Source organism: Anas platyrhynchos, chromosome 9, assembly GCF_047663525.1.
Source record: "Anas platyrhynchos isolate ZD024472 breed Pekin duck chromosome 9, IASCAAS_PekinDuck_T2T, whole genome shotgun sequence".
NCBI classification, from domain to species: domain Eukaryota; kingdom Metazoa; phylum Chordata; class Aves; order Anseriformes; family Anatidae; genus Anas; species Anas platyrhynchos.
The window spans coordinates 13,533,599-13,549,816 of NC_092595.1; the positions used below are offsets into that span (position 1 = coordinate 13,533,599).

Genomic DNA, 16,218 nt, shown 5'->3' on the forward strand with positions numbered 1-16,218 from the left:
TAGCTGTCACTGTGCAAGAGATCCAGAAGTGCAACCGTCTCCCCAGAGGAGCTGCCTGCCCAAGCCAGCAGTGAAAGCCTGAGCCGCGAGATGGCTGCTGTGGTGCTCGCTACAAAGCTGGCTGAGTCACTTGTGTCACAACAGGCCGTTCTCACCCTTGACAGCCGTGAAGAGTCCGTCTGTCCCTTTGTCTCCTCGTGAGGAGGTAGGAGGTCACAGTGGGCGCCTGCTGCTGTGGTGGTTGTGTGCTGGGTGACTCACAGTGAGCTGACAAAGCTGAGTTGCTGGTGGTGTGGCTGTGCGTGGAGACATCCCCAGCAGGGCAGCGAGAGGTGGGTGGCTTCCTTGTGTCCTAGTGGCTCTCGAGTGCTGTGGCAGGCTGTCAGGAGGCTTCAGTGGACCCAGTGGAAGCTGATTCATTGCAGATACATCCTAAATTCAGCAGCCCTTCTCTGTTTGGGAAAGCACTGAAGTACATCTCTTTGATATTAATAGGATGTAAGTATTGACTTGAAGAGTTTGGTGCAGTAAGGATTTTAATTAAAATATGCTTTCTTCAGTAATGCGGTTTAGATAAAATCAAACTCTCGGACAACTTCAGTAAAAGAATGTTCCCCATAATATTTGTAAATATGTGGTGGAGTTCTCTTTGATTTCAGTGCGGGTGTGACCCTTAATTTATTTTCTTGTTTTCAATGCATTAGCAAATCTCTGAAATATATAAATCTTGGAAGAATTTTCTGTTGCCTCAGTTCATTTATTCAAGTTTATCACTGCTTTGATGTCATTTACAACAAAGAATGAAATTCATGGGATTTCTGGTGTATTGGCAAATACTTTCTTTCAGTTAGTAATTATTCCATAGATAAGATTTCCCAGCTAGCAAGTCTACTTGTATATACTAAATATGCTGCAATGACATTTTTCTGCATACTATATGACTAACTAACTATATATATATAATATATATATATATATATACACACACATATATATAAATAAAGAAGTTGTAGCATACCAAACTTTCCACATTTTCTTGAAGTTCATGAAGTTGCTAGAAAATAGGATTTTCTCTGACGAGTTTGGCACAGGTGCTGAAGAAGCCCTCCTTACATCTCCCCGTGTTTGGAATTACTTCTGACAAGAAAGATGCAGAAGTTGTCCTCCATGTCCATCCATCAAAAATTGGGATGCGATGAACACTTCACCAGTGTCTCCTGTTTTATTTTCTGAAGGACGAGACGGAACAGATCTGTCATTTGCTCATAGAAACCTTTCGGTGCCGGTTCCTCAGAATTAATCTCTTTGCCATGGAGAGGATGTAGGACATGCTTGCAGGACTATAGACATGCTGCTGTAGTATATGTGCATCTCTCAGTTACAAAGGGATTTTATCATCTCTGCAACCTTCTGAAGAAGGTAAATTCCCTGCCCCTTCCATGGGATTGAGGAGCTGAGATCTGCTGGGTTGTGTCTGTGACTTGGGGAGCTGCCTCTGGCTGGGCTCTGCGCTTCCCCTGGCCCTGCATCCACAGGCAGAACTACCTGCGGGTCCCAACAGGTGCCGGGGAGATGCAGCAGGGCTCCTCTAGTCTCATTTGAAGTGTTCACCACGTCATTTTGAAGAGTTTTGACTTTATGTTAATGATCCTGTGTAATCATTTAGTAAAGCAGAATAAATGATTCCTGGATCGCAATACTGGGGTCCATCCAGGCCACCAAAATCCCTATCTCAGTGCACTCCTCCTGAAAGGGCTTGTGGAGGAATGTTCCCTGAAACATGCCTTCAGGTGCTTAAGTGCTGGTTTGAAGCAGCTCCGGCCACACGTGGGGCTGATTCTCTTTGGGCAGTTGGCAGGAGGAGATGCTTGTTAGGGAGACCATTCCTTTTGGGGCAATGCTGTGTTTAGATTTCAAGTGTCAGCAGGTTTACGGTTTGGGCACGTGTCGTGCAGCCGTGCTGGGCGGTAGCTTCCTGCTCCCAGAGGTGCCCTCTCCGTGAGCTGCCTGTTGCACAGCGTCCACTACAAGGTCCTTTGTGGTTCGGCTTCTTCTGAAATTCCCAGACAGTGATGAAGAAGGCATTGCTCAGACACTGCTGCCCAAATTCCAGGACTTCTTTTCCCATTGCCTCTGGGCCCACAGACTTGAGAAGGGGAAGACCGGACTCTTTTCCCGTAAAGGGAAATTTCAGTCAAATGGTAGCAGTAATAACAAGGAATGAGGCAGGGAGCGGTGAGGCTTGTCAGCTGCGGCTGCAGCCCTATGAGCTCCTTCATCCCCAGAGCGTGGTGTTGTGCAAGGGGCCAGTTCCTGCTCAGGATCAAGCGAGCGCCGCTACATTCAGCAGCAGCTGGCCACGTGTGCATCGGTTCTGCCACTGTCCCATCACAGCCCCATAACGTCTGAGGTTTGGTGACACTATTATTGCAAATGCCAGTGTGAGTTATCCTATCCTTCTAATTAAAAATTTGTATTTGAACTACCAGCGAGGAAACAATTGATGTCAAGTCAAAATACTAATAAGTTAATTTCTAATGAACGCTACTCATCCAGCCAAGTTTGCTCTAGAGGGAGATGGCAGATTCAAGGCAGGATATAATCCCTGCTATCAGAAGGTAATTATGAGAGCAAATACTTGCCTGTATTCATTTTGAGCAAGGTGCTGAGCAGGAAACAGCACTGTGCAAAATGTTGTATAAGGAATAAAGAGAATTTCAGTATCTTGTGACACACTTTCTTAGGGATGATAAAAATGAGAGGTACTCTGTTTGCTTTTACATCTTTTTTCCACTTTGAACCAGAACATAAAAAAAAATGTGTTTCAGATGTGAATTGTATCACTGACAGAGGCGGATAAGCAGATAGCAGCAGAGGGTCTAAATGTGGTTGGTTTATTTTTATTTTGCACCCTGTACTTTCAGTCATTTGGCTGTTTGTGAGTAGGTGAAGGCTAAAAGCAGACCTGGCAGCCTGGTGGCACATTCCCACAGAAAACTGCAACCCACTCAGGTTTGTCTGGGGACAAGTTGCCGGGCATAGGATGGGGTTGCTGTCCTATGTTTTGGTATGTGTGCTTCTCTCCGTGGTCTCCAATCTTTTCCTCCTTGGCACTACAGGTTGTCTTTCAAGAAGAATGAAATGCAGTGAAGGTTTCTACTGGAGGGTTCTGAAGGGTTATTTCCCCACAAGGAATCTTTTGAGCAAATAGAGTGACGAGTTCAAGAGGGGAAAAAAAATGATTTCAAAACTCTTTGGGGGATTTTGAGGTTCTGTTTAAGGACTGGGCTCCTCTGTGCTCTTTTTTTGTGCTCATTCGTGACAAGATATGATCCCCATCAAACTGCATAGCACAGTTGCTGGGTACAAACAAAAAATACCTTCAGCTTTCCTCTCAATAATGCTGTTAACTTTGAGCAAGTCAGAGGTCATTTTTTCTCCCCAGATTATTCTAGCTGTTTCTCCAGTATAAACGAGAGTAATTCATATCCTGAGATGTCAGAAATGTTTAGGGAAAGCTTTTCTTCATCAAAAGCTTTTTCTCTCTTTCGGTTTAAGCATTGGTCCCCTCCCTTTGGCTTGCCCCACTGTGTGACCAAGATGAAGAGCTCTTTCCATTCCCAGCTGCCTGTGAGGAAATAAGCAGGGGGTTATCAGAGGATAGGGCCAGGTACCACATGAACTTATGCAATTCCTTGGGTTTGTAATGGAGAAAAAGCTTCTGGTGTTTCCGTACAGCATGTGGCCATCCAACTTGGTGCCTTTGTTGTGGCTTGGCCCAACCACTGTTTGCCACAAAGTGCGTTTGTTTCTTCTTTGCCTGGCAGCTGAATTCTTGAGGCTTGAGAGCTTTCATCAGGCACAGAAGGGGGCACAGAGCCGCCACCGTGCTGCAGGAGGAACAGGGCACAGCCCAGGCACCTCCCTGGCTCATGTCAGCTGGGTGGGAGGGGATGGAGGCCAGGCCACCAGCCTTGCCTCCCGGCAGCAGCCGGCCTCACAAGGTCGTGTGCCCACACAGACCTTTGTGAACAACCCTGCGGGCAGCATCCTTTGCCACCTCTGTTTCTGCCTCCTGCACGTAGAGGGACAATCAACTGGTCATTGTAAGCACTGAGCATCGTTGTCAGCCACCTCTCTTTAATGCCCTTTTTGGGGTGGCTGACAACGCTGATTACTGACAGTGCTAACACTCACAGTTTCCAGAGAAACTAAACCAAAGCCAACAGCAATAATACACTGATTTCTTCATTTGATTTATGTTAGAGCAGATTTATAATGACCATAAATGATTATTTTTACAAGAGGTACATAAGTAAAATTGAAATGACTGCTCTGCATGCTACTGCACATTCCTAATGCTGCGTTTAGAAGTGTACAAATGAATTCCTTCACTTCTACCAGCCAGTTACTGCCATGTAACGCATTACGGCAGTCCCTCCTGTGGCACACGTACCTGCAGAAGCCCACCCTGTTCACTTCCATACGGAGCGGACATCGACCAGGCTGTCCTACCTGTGACAGAACTTGAGCTGTTCTTTTAGCACATGGGGCACCCAAAAATGTTTGATGCAAACAGGAATAACAGTTCTGAATATGGGAAGCAATTGGGATGTGCATAAAAGCAGAGATGTTGAAAGAAAAAGCAAATTGCTTAGGGAAGGCATAGGAAGAATATTCAATTTCTTTTCCGAAATGCAGGGCCATGGGTGTTTTCTGCCCTCCGGGACTGCATGCACACAGAAAGCAAGGAGCTGGCCAGTGACGAGAGTGGGAGAGAAGGGAAGATGAAGGTTGATGGCTAGACTGCTCTGTGCCACATGCTGTAGCAGGAGAAGCCCTTACTGCCTGTTTTAGCTGTACAGATGTCAGCACTGCCACTAGCCTGTTGCTGCAATCAAAGCACCCCTGCTGCTCTGAGCAAGAGGGAATCTTCTGTCTTCAGGTCTTCCTTTACCCTGTACCACACTAACCAGAGCATCTCACTGAGAGGCTCACATTTACTTCTGGCCTCGTCCAGTGTGTGAGACGTCCTGAACGTTTTATAGCCACTGAACACAGAGCCCTTTGGAGAGTGTTAGGTCCAAATCTTTCCGTTCCCACGATAAGAGGTTATGGATGATGTTTGCATTTCTTGGTGGTATTTGTAACCGAGTTTACCTCACCCTTCATTTCTGCCCTGAGAGATGTACGTGATAGCTCAGCATAGGCCTAGAGCAAAAAGAAATGAATATCTGTAAATAAGGGAATAGGGAAAATACAAAGACAGCAATAAGATTAGACATGTGCCAAATGGCTTTAAAATGTTAATTGCATTGTATACTTGGTCAGGCATAAAGTTATGTGAACGCAAGCATTCAGTATATTTAGATGATAATAATCTAACAATACAGTAGGCAGGCCATAACAAGTTACTGTCTCGCTCTGTCTTTGCAGACCACATTTGTTGCATATGTTGCATGGTAATCTCCAGATGCTGAGGCATATGTTGTCATTGGGTAACTTCACTTCTTAGACGAAAGTTAGTTGGCTTTGTGATTTCCCATAGAAGGTGAGAATTTCTGAATTGAATAATAGCTGTCTGCAGTAAGCCTGTCAAGAAGTGCTTCAGGAACCCGGTACCATTTATTTCTATTGTAGGAAGTATTAAAAAACCACCAGCACCACACCCACACAAAATACTGATCTCATCAGAGTTTCCCTGTAACCTCTATCACATCAGATGTGAAACTTCTAGGAAGCTGCATAATTTGAGGAAGGCTATTTTATCTTACACTATTTAATGCCTGTTTGCTGAAAGTTTTCCCAGGTGTAACACTGCTTTTGATACTTCCTACTTGTAATTTACTGCACCTCACATTGGCAGAAACAGTTACATACTTCTACCATCACATCTGATTGTTCTTATTTTTTTCTTTTAAGAAACGTAATGTCATTCAACAGTGTATTCTGCAGTTTCTGGTTTTAATGCCCATCCTGTTCTTAGCCAGATCAGCCATTCAGTTTTGGCACCCTCTAGGTAAATACAATAAACAATTCTTCATGCCCTACATACTCCAGGTTTTGTGTAATCCAGGTGCCCCAGCATTAGATCAGGACTCATTTGTCCTTAGAGATATAGAAAGAGAACAAAGACAATTTCTTGGTAAAAATTGTGGGCTAAGAATCACAAGCCTGCATGTGAGCTACAAACTTGAAAACCAGCATAATATTATTTATGCAATATGTGTTAATTTGGAGATAAGCTAAATTAGTTTTTAGTAAATGTCTGGATTTAGAATGACATCTGCCTACATCAGTTTTGTGACAGAAGGATGCAGATATATTGCTGACACACAGTGTAATTGCAGGTTTCCTCGGTGACAACCACCTAGAGCATTTTAGCCTCTTCATGTCTCAGTTATCCGATCTGAAAAATGGGAATAATGCTTGTAGGAATGCTGCCACATTCCCTGTTTGTAACATCTGTTAGGACTCTGGAATGAAGGGCATTTTCGAAATGTAAAATGTTACGTCTGCCATTCATTTTTATGGAATTAGTGTCAAGACAGCAATGCTTTGATTTAAGTGTTCCCATGATCCTTCAATACCTGCTTTAGGGGGGCAAAATATTTGGCAGCTAATTAAATGGTATTCTATCTGCCCAGGTCTTTTCCATTTAACATGTATATTATAGTGGTGAGTAACCGTATTCATTTCAACTTACGTCATCTTGCATTTTTCTTCGGGCCAGGCTGAAACACTTCTGCTCACAGTGAGTAGGACCATACCCCATAAACTGTCTCACTGACTTCAGAAGGGCTTTCACTGATACGTTGTACTATTCATTGTTGAGTAAGGGAATAAATATCACAGTCTAGCTCTGTACAGCGAAAGCAACAGAAACTGGAGGGTGGGAAGTGGGAATTACAGAGACAAGGAAACCTTTCATGTAAAAAAGATGCAAAGAAAACGTGATTCATCTGAATGTCTTAACTCTTAAGAAAAGCTTTCACTGGCAAATGATAGAATATAGTATAGAATCTGACATCTGTAGTAAAGCAGAAGTTATAAGGCTCATTACAAATAAGAAAATAAATTACTTGTCTGCTGTATCATAAATTTACCCAAACACTGGGAATTCAACTGAAGTATAACTTTAGCCACTAAAAAATTCTAGGATTTAAAGGATGTAGTGTTTCTGGGAGGGAGGCAGGGTCTTGTTTGCATCTTGTAGCATTCATTTTTCCATCATGTTTTACAGGCAGATCTTTTAGAAATTACATAATGCAGTAGCAGCACAGCTTCAGAGCTATTGAAAAAGTGTGTTTGTAATTGTATGGGCTCAAAGGCTAAATAAGAGCATGGTACCACCTGATTTAAAAGGGACTTATACCTGGAAATGTTGGTGTATCAGCTAGTCTGTCTGCTGGTTTTCTGTCTCCCTGCTTTGCTGGGGTACATGCTCTTGCTGCGCCATCCCACTGGCACTGCAGAGCAGTACTGTGCTGGGCTGAGCGCACTGTGTAGTACTAAAGGTGTGGTTTCCCCAGTGTATGTTGCTATCTAAACCAAAGGGAAGCTTTTAATAGTGGAAATGCAGAAAAAAAATACTCAGACTTGCTTCACGAGTGCCTTGAACTTAAGGTAGTCATTCAGAGCTCTGCAAGGCCAGATGCAATTTTCTTGCACCTACAGCAGTAAGCAGTGTTCCTCATCAATTTGGCAGACGTAACTACGTGTGGTGCAAAGAAGTGCGAAGGGGCCCCATGGCTGCATATGCAGTGTGCTTTCCATTCCAAGAGCCAGATTTTTATTTTTTTTTTAAATAAAAATGAAACTGTGTGTTGTGCCAATCAAGACCAAAATATAGGTCATACTGTGGAAAGCAGCTTTGTATTCTCTTCCCATCCTGATGCCATCTCTCCACTGTCTTTCACAATCTCCCTTTCTTAGCCCACTCCACGCACGACAAGCAAAAACATTGCTGCTTAAATCAGTATCTGAGTGCCACTGCTGGGGTCTTGTTGGTACTCTGGCAGCTACCGTGATGTGTTGTGGGGATGTGATGGTTTCTCCCTTGGATGCACTCAAGAAAAACTGTCGCAGATACTGACCTTGCTAAAATGAGCTGTGGTCAGTCATCTCTGTGTCAGCTGCTGCAACACACCCTCGCTTTGGCAGTGCACTGTAGGGAATGCTGAATAGCTGTGGTCCTGCATGGCTGTGGTCCTGCTATAGCACTGCAGTTGGATTTGCTCCAAGATGGTGTTTCAAGGTCTTGATTTCAGTGGGAGTTAGTTAGATGCACATTTTATCTGAAAATAAGACAACTTACTTAGATGCTCCCTTGGAAAAGCATTTGGCTAATGTTTGCAATTGTCCATTTCCTATTATTTCAACTGTAGACCCGTGAAGAAGGTAAGCTGATAAAAGTTAAACAGTCCAAACCTCATGTATGCCTTATTTTCAATGCTGCAGCTTCCAGAATCCCCAATTAAAGCAGTCCTGTCTGCAATCGGGGGACAAAAAGTTGATAATGAATTTTTACCAGGCTATCCCTACCTTCTCTGCACTCATTTACAGCAGACTATCTCATAAAAGGGAAGAATTAAAGAAACAATGGGCATGTAAATCAGACTTTTGGTTGTGGTCATGATTTTTAGCCTTGAAATTTTTCTGGATAGCAGGTAAAACAGAGGATACACTCCCAGTACAAACTCTGAGCTTAGATGATTACTTTATGGCATCAAGTAAAACTCAGCTCTCAGTTTTATCAAATTCATCCCAATCCCAACAATATTTCCTTAGCACAAGCTATTATTAACAGTATTGAAGAAAAAGCTGAAATGGTTCATATTTTCTCTTCAATGGGGAAAAAATACTGAGACTGCTTAGCTGCTGCAGATTTCTAGTATTTGAACTACCACAGGTCCATAACACGCATTCTTGTGCAGAAAGTAATTTATTTTTTTCTCTAGTTAGAGGATTGAAGGACATTGTAATTAATTAGAAAGAAATGGGAAAAGAAACGTCTTAAGAAAACTCCGAAAGAGAAAAATAAAAATTGGCTTCTGATTTTAAGGAAAACAGCAATCCGTGGTTTTGTGAGGGCTTGTGGCTATCCCATCTCTTTCAGGTTACAGCTGTATGGGATAAAGGTGCTCAGAAATGAGAACCCCAGCAGCAGAGCCTCCAAGTGTCACACACTTGAGGTGCCAGTGCCACACAGCGCATCCAGCCACACACCCAGCTTATTCCTTGCTCAGGAATTCAGGAGCTGGGCCTTTCGAGTCTCCCTCCTTGGCATATACCCAAGATGACTGAGGCTTTGAAAAGCAGGATTGTTCTTAAAGGGGGCTGGCAGTCCCAAGCAGCCATTTGCAGCGGTATTGCACATCCATCGTCTCCCTGTAATACATGACCACGTGTGTGCTCACATCACAGACAGTGCTCTTTTCACTAGCTGAGCGGCTGGAACGGATGCCAGAGAATTAGGAGGAACTGGCCAGCCTTCAAGATTTCTTCACAAGGACTTCTTAATCAGCTCCCATGCCTCTGTACTCTTCATGTCTGTGTGTCTGGTAATTTGCTCTACTTTATGTACACTCCGTTCATCATACAGATTGGCTTTTTACTTTCTGCAGCAATTCCTCTCACTTTGCCAACACCTTGCCATTTGCAGCTTTAATGCCTATTGATAGCACTTCGTCAGCAATAGCTGCCAATGTATATTCCTTTTACAAGATGTTCACCCTCAGTTTTTATAGATAGTTGCAAATTTAGTCACAAACTGATCAAATAATTCATTTTCATTTGCTTTTCACATGGAATAGATTCATCAAAATGAATAGATCATCAGAAGATTGAAAACAGATGAAAAAGCTTATCTAGCGTGCATATGTGCTCCAAGCCAGAGTCAGCTCTACCAAAACCATTCCAATGTGTCTAGATTGGTTTTTAATACCTTCAGTGATGGAGTTTTTGAAGCGTCCCACAGAGCTATCTGTGCAGCTTTAATACTGGTCCTCATCCCAGCCCCAACACACACTCCCTACCTTGATTTTCTTCTTTCGTGGGTAACACTTCATTTCCCCAGACTCAGTCACAGGAACCTGAACAATGATCCTGTGAGTAAAGCCTCACAAGAGGAGGTTCCTAACACTGCTGCCTTTTCTGTGCACCTGATTTCATTTATCAGTGGGAATGTGTTTTTCTTAGTCTCCCTTTCACTGCTGATGAACCCTTCTGGTGGCCCTTTACATCCCTGCCAATTTCAGTGCAAAAGGAGGTTTTCATCTCTTGGATGTCACCGTGTGTCCCATTCCCACTATCCTGTACCTCTGCTTTTCCTGTCTGACTAAACAGTGTACTCCTGGATGAGCCATGTGTGGCCTTCTGCCTCCTCTTCTCCTGCCTGCGTGTCCACTGCTATGCTCTGATTCACCAGCTGGAGAAAGTTTGGTAAAACACTTTTTCAGATGCTCAGTTTAAAGCAAAAGCTATTAGTGAAAACCCTCCCCATATAACTGGACAGTAATAAATGAAGTCCAAGCGTCAGGCACTTCTCCCTATCCAGTTTCAAACTCACCTTGATGTAAGAACTATACATTTGCAAGTAAAATAAATAAACTTAATTCTGCTTTTGTAGTGGAAGCTGGTAGAAATGCAGGAGAAAGATTCAGCATCAGCTCCTGTATAAGGGACTTTTTTCTCTTAAGGGACAATACTTTGGTAATCCTTAAACAAACAGGACACCCGTTGCTATTTTACAGAAAACTGTTTTTAGTGTTGCACTGGAAAGCAGTGTCACTCCACAGCATTTTTTTCATTTACTATTAATGGCAAAGCTAAATTTCCTCTTGATTTTCAGGGCGGTGCAACAACTTGTTGCAGAGAAACAGATGCGAGGTTGTCCATCCTGTATTTTCTTCTCCTAAGCCAGGGTTGGAAGTGAATACTTTGGCTGTTGCCAGCTCTCATCTCACAGTATCTTCTGCTCTACCGAATAGCTGTGTCAGAACTTACAGGTTCTTGTGGCTTGGTGACATATCACAGGAGTAGTTACATTTCCTGTTAAACAGCCTGTCTTGACTTCTTTGAAGCTTTTAAGATGTCTTTAGTCACCATTGCTTAAGTGTACCAAGCCAGTGATAGAACGATATTGTTGGGTGCAAATCCCAGTGCATATCATTTGAACACGGTTGAGTAAAATGAGTAGTCCTTCTGTCTTGCTTTTATAATTATTTTGAACGTTTTTAACCTAAATCTGTAACTAGATGGCTACAGATCTATAGAGCTTCCACTTTAATGTTTGATCGCAGCCTTACTAAATAGCTGGTAGCTTTGTAACTGTTCTTACAGGTAACTAGTGATAGGACTAGAGGGAATGGCCTCAAGTTGGGGAGGTTCAGGTTGGAAATGAGACATTTCTGCTCAGAAAGAGCAGTCAGGCGTTGGAACAGGTTGCCCAGGGAGGTGGTGGAGTCACCGTTCCTGGGGCTGTTCAAGGAAAGGGTGGACCTGGTGCTTAGGGACAGGGTTTGGTGGGTGACATTAGTGGTAGGGGAATGGTTGGACCAGAGGATTTCGGAGGGCTTTCCCAACCTTCGTGATTCTATGATTCTGTGATTCTATGTTCCAGATACCAGTAAATGTTAGGTTTCAATTAAATTTAAATTGCCCATTGTTGTTCTTTACTGTCCTCTAATTATCAAGGTATTTGTCTTCCCATGTTTGATTCACTTAGCTCTTGATTTGACAACAGTTCATGAATACCTCAGTCAAGATCATGACCCTGTGGTGCTTAGATACTATACATCCATGGAAATTTTTGTCAATGTTCTGAAGTGCCTCAACAGGTTAGTAAAGAAATTAGAGTGGTTGCAAATGTGTCCTGAGCTCCTTGTGTTTTATATAGGAACTAGTTCATTGCTGAGAGAACAGCACTCAGCCAACAGTGATTAGAAAGACACCTCCATTCATACTGCACTGTCTCTGCCAGTCTGGGAAGCTATTACCTCTTCTTTGTAACACACCAGTCTTTATGAACTTTGCTTCAGATCTCTAGCCTACCCTTAAATTAGGTCTCTTTTTCCCCAGCTAGCTCAGTATGCAGCCCTTTCTCCATCAGCTGGCTCCAATTATGTGATCCTCATACGCTGTCGCTGAATAAATGTTCTTTGAAGTTATAAAGTAGAAAGATGCCCTTGGTAAGCTACTTTGATTCAATTGCTTCAAACACGAAGATTGCTGCTGAGGTATAAAGGTTAATTTCACCCATCTCAACTCAAGTTAAACAAGAATTTAAGGAAGTCCAACAAATGCTGAGTTCACTACTCATATCCCAGTTCTGAAAATTCCTTACCCGGGAAGATAGTCCGTGTTTTCTTGCAAAGTAAATATTGCTTGGCCTGGATTTTTGTACAATCTCAGAAGCCCAGGATGAGCCTACAGAGCAATCCAAGATGCTTAGTATGCTCAGAAAAATCTTAGCTGTTTGATTTAATTCCTAGGTGGGAGACCAGCCTTCTCAGTGCATGCTGAGCACTGTGAGGAATCGACCTCTACCTAGTGTGTCAAGCGTGTGGCCTGAGCACCTAGTCAAGCCCAAAGTCCTGTTGGTGCTCTTTATGTTTTGGCTTTGGTTCCTGCCTGACCAAGGGACAAGAACAGCATTGAAGAGACGCACCCTTTCCCCACAGGAGAATAAATGACATTGCACGTGTAGACATATGCACATTTTGACATGTATCAATTAAAAATATAAAGTCTTAATTAAACAGGAAGCCCCTTCATAATCCCAAATGAACATATGCATACCTGAATCAGATCTTTCAGAATGCTGCAAATTGAAGGGTTTCTGAAAGCCTGTGGTGTCAATGATATGCTGCTTAAGTAGATCATGACACAGTCGACTTTTACAGCCCAAGGCTCTCACACTAAGGTTGAATCTGCATGCAGAATACACTTTGCTAGTAGGCCTTGACATCCACAGGCTGTAACATAGCAGCCCCTGAGTGCAGGTTCACAACAGAAACGTTAATTGCCCCCAAACATCAGGCAAGTAATCTGCATTTTGAAGAGGCTCTAAATGGACATTTACATAATTTGTTTTACAAAGTCCACTAATGCATATTTGCATAATAGACCACAGCAGTGCCAACAGATCCATTGCAGCACGTGGTGTCAGCTCTCATGACGTTCTAGTGGGTTTTTCCCTTAATTGGAGCTCTTACAACACAAAGAAATTGTCAGTAACCGATACATCTCAAGACTGAGTGCCTGTCACAGCTTCTTTGTCTGGGTAGAAGCACGCACAAGCTACATGCTCAGTCACCTAAGAAGCGTTTTGCTTATATCCATGCCAGTTCTGTGCATAGAAGCAAGTGGAGGTGGTCTTTGATGTACTTAGGATATTTAGAGCCTTAGCTGACCTAGATAGGACAGTTCGTTCCATCTCCTGGAGTCTACCATCACACTCCACAAGCTTACAGCAAGACAGTGGTGCTTTCATGCTGTCTAAATTCTTCCTGCTTAAAAACTGATATGTTTTCTCATTACCACCCTCAGCACCTGGGCACAATCCACTGGAGAGGTGCTGCAGGTGCCAGGAGAAGGGCTTTGGCAACCACAATGACATTCTCACTAGTCCCCCCCGGGCAGTCAAGCTTAAGCCCATCTGTCTAAAGAAGACAGTTGAAAGCTGCAGGCGTTTGAGTCCCAATGCAATATTCATCACTCTCAAAATAGTGGTTTTATTATTTATTTTTTTTATTCTTGTGTTGGAATTAATATCTTAAGGAGTTGTTGGCAGATGTGTGGGATTATGGCCAGAAGTGATTTTTCCACATGGCTAAATAGGAGAAGCAGGTAATCACTGCTGACCAATGTAAAGTTTAGCAATGCTGTTTCTCTGAAAAAGGAGGAAGATTTATAGCCCTCAGTCTATCATATGCCACAGTGGACTGAGCTAAACTCATTCCTGGTAGCTTTGATGTAGATGTCTCCCATTAAATCAGGACAGAATTTGGGAATGAAATTATTGCCTGCCCTGGACAGGAATTTCCTTCCTTTAATTTGCTGCACAGCCTGAACACAGACTAAGCATAGTCTTCTGCATATGCTAATGGACTCTATTTCATTTTGTAAGACATTTTATTAGAAAAGTTTATTTTTTTTAAGCTCAGTTGTGTATCTCCCTTACATTTGTGTTGATTTGGGTATTCTTCATCCTGCTGAATGCGATAAGGGTTCATCAGTTTCACTGCATGCTATTAGTAAGATAATGCTTTTAAGCCGCTCAGTATTTTTTCCATGAAACATGTTCTTCTTGCTACAGATATTCAGTAGAGTGATGGCTCTAATCATCCTCTCTGTCAATAACTGTCGGCTGTGATAGAGCTGGGGTTCTGGTTGGCCGGATAAACCTAGCAATGTGAAATAGAGGATATGCATGCTGAATATTTGCCAAATTAGAGCAGGAGAAATGACTAATTTAAACTTCCCATACTAGAGCCAAAGCTAGTCGAATGCTGTGATGTTTTCCTTTACTGCTCTTGATATTAGGTCTAAAATGATTAATCCGGGATAATATCATGTCACAGTTTCTTTCTGTTTCAATTCTCACTGAAATGAAAGTCTGGCAAGATTCAAAAAACAAATGTTTCCTACTGATGTATTTAAGGACCAGAACTATCCATTGGCATTACAGCTAATCTTTTTTGTCATCCACGTTAAGAGAAATCAGATGATACATGGATTGATATGATTTCAGTGTTTATCGTGTAATTAAACATCAATTATAATTATATCCTATCAGAACCTCCTAAAAAGATTGTTAGTATAAAGTTGCTAAAAAAAAAAAAAAAACAGACATACAGAAAACATTTGAAATCATTACTTACACTGTCATTAGTATGAAGGAAATGGGGTTCCAGTGATTTAAAAATCTTGTGGCAGGAATCACGTCTGTCCAAGTGTTTAGGGAGCAATGGAAGTAACAATGGAAATAACTGGAAATTTTTCACTGGCTTTTAAAGAGTGAGGAACGATAGCAGCATTGCGTTTGCAGGGAGAGAAGAACCTTTCAGATGTCTTTTAGAAATATTTGTGGTTGGTTTTTCATGACTGCCATGCTGGAAGTTGATGCCTTGTTTGTGGTTATTGTATTCAGGGATTTAGTCAGGCTGCTTGAAATGTGTGTGTTGAGTCCATTCTGCCTCTCAGAGGCAGCTGTGAGTTAAAAGGGCCATGCCTTGAGTCACTGAGCTCTTTGGTGGGTGGGGAACTCTTCTGTCATTTTTTTTCCTCTCCCCATGCCTTACAGATATGACATTTGCTTATTCTAAAATGGGAGAGCGTTGTGGCCTAAACAGATAGCGGCCCATCTCTCTGCCCTCTTGGCATCTTGTGGAGGGAGGCATGGACCTCACTAAGCAGCATGGAGCAGTTTCTATCATCTCTTCTGTTTTTGCTGTCTTGAGTACCAATATTAAGTGTTAATTTGAGTAGCTCTTTCCAGTGTATGTCAGTCCAGTTTGCTCTCTGGTTAGACCCAAGTGCTCAGAACATGTAGCAGAGCCTGCTGCACTTGGAGACACCTGTCTCAAAGGTGACGGGATAAGGCATGAAAGACCTGTGTTCAAGCACCCCTCATCAACCAGCCACAGGAAGGATCTGAGCCTTGCTACCTTCTGTCATCATGGTTAACTGGTGCCCTTGTTGGCAGATGTCTGCTCTCTTAGCCTCTGGTGTGAGCCCCCGCTGACAGGGCCTGGCAGAGGAGCGGAGCACTGCAGGCCTTCCTCCAACTCTGGCACAGGACCACGGGGCTCACAGCTCCCCAGGGCCTGCCCACATGGACAGCTGCAGAAATCTTAATGTCCCAGGGCTTTTGGAGATGGAAACTGAAGCATCCAGGGAATTGTGCCCCCAGGACGAGACAGTGGCTGAACAGGAGCTTTCATCTCATGAATCGCAAATCTCACTGGCAGCCAAATTGTCACACACAGGCTTAGGCCTTTTGTGGACTGGCGTTGCTGGCCTACAGGTTGTAGCGTACTCAGACCTGACCATCCTCTCGAGCTGTTTGACTCTCTCCTCATCTTTGCCATGGAAAAACTGTAAAGTTTGCTTGTATGATGTGTGAGTTTTTTCAGATGAGAGAGAAATTGCTGTTCAATTTTAGGCCTCAGGGCTGAGACACATGCCTAATTTCAAACAGGTGGGTAATAGCAT

At 43.0% G+C, this 16,218-nt stretch overlaps 1 protein-coding gene and 1 long non-coding RNA gene across 5 annotated transcripts in view; one reads left to right on the forward strand and one right to left on the reverse strand.

Annotated features, from left to right (window-relative positions):
- The window catches only part of LOC101803486 (glypican-5), a 414,617-nt gene that overhangs the window by 382,758 nt on the left and 15,641 nt on the right, over positions 1–16,218 (forward strand). The gene's annotated exons all lie outside the window — the stretch shown is intronic.
- LOC119717683 (uncharacterized) lies at positions 415–16,067 on the reverse strand. The gene is made up of 3 exons (XR_005267713.2): positions 14,886–16,067; positions 8,097–8,297; positions 415–5,211 (listed from the first exon to the last, which is right to left on the reverse strand). It is a non-coding gene; the product is annotated as an uncharacterized lncRNA (long non-coding RNA).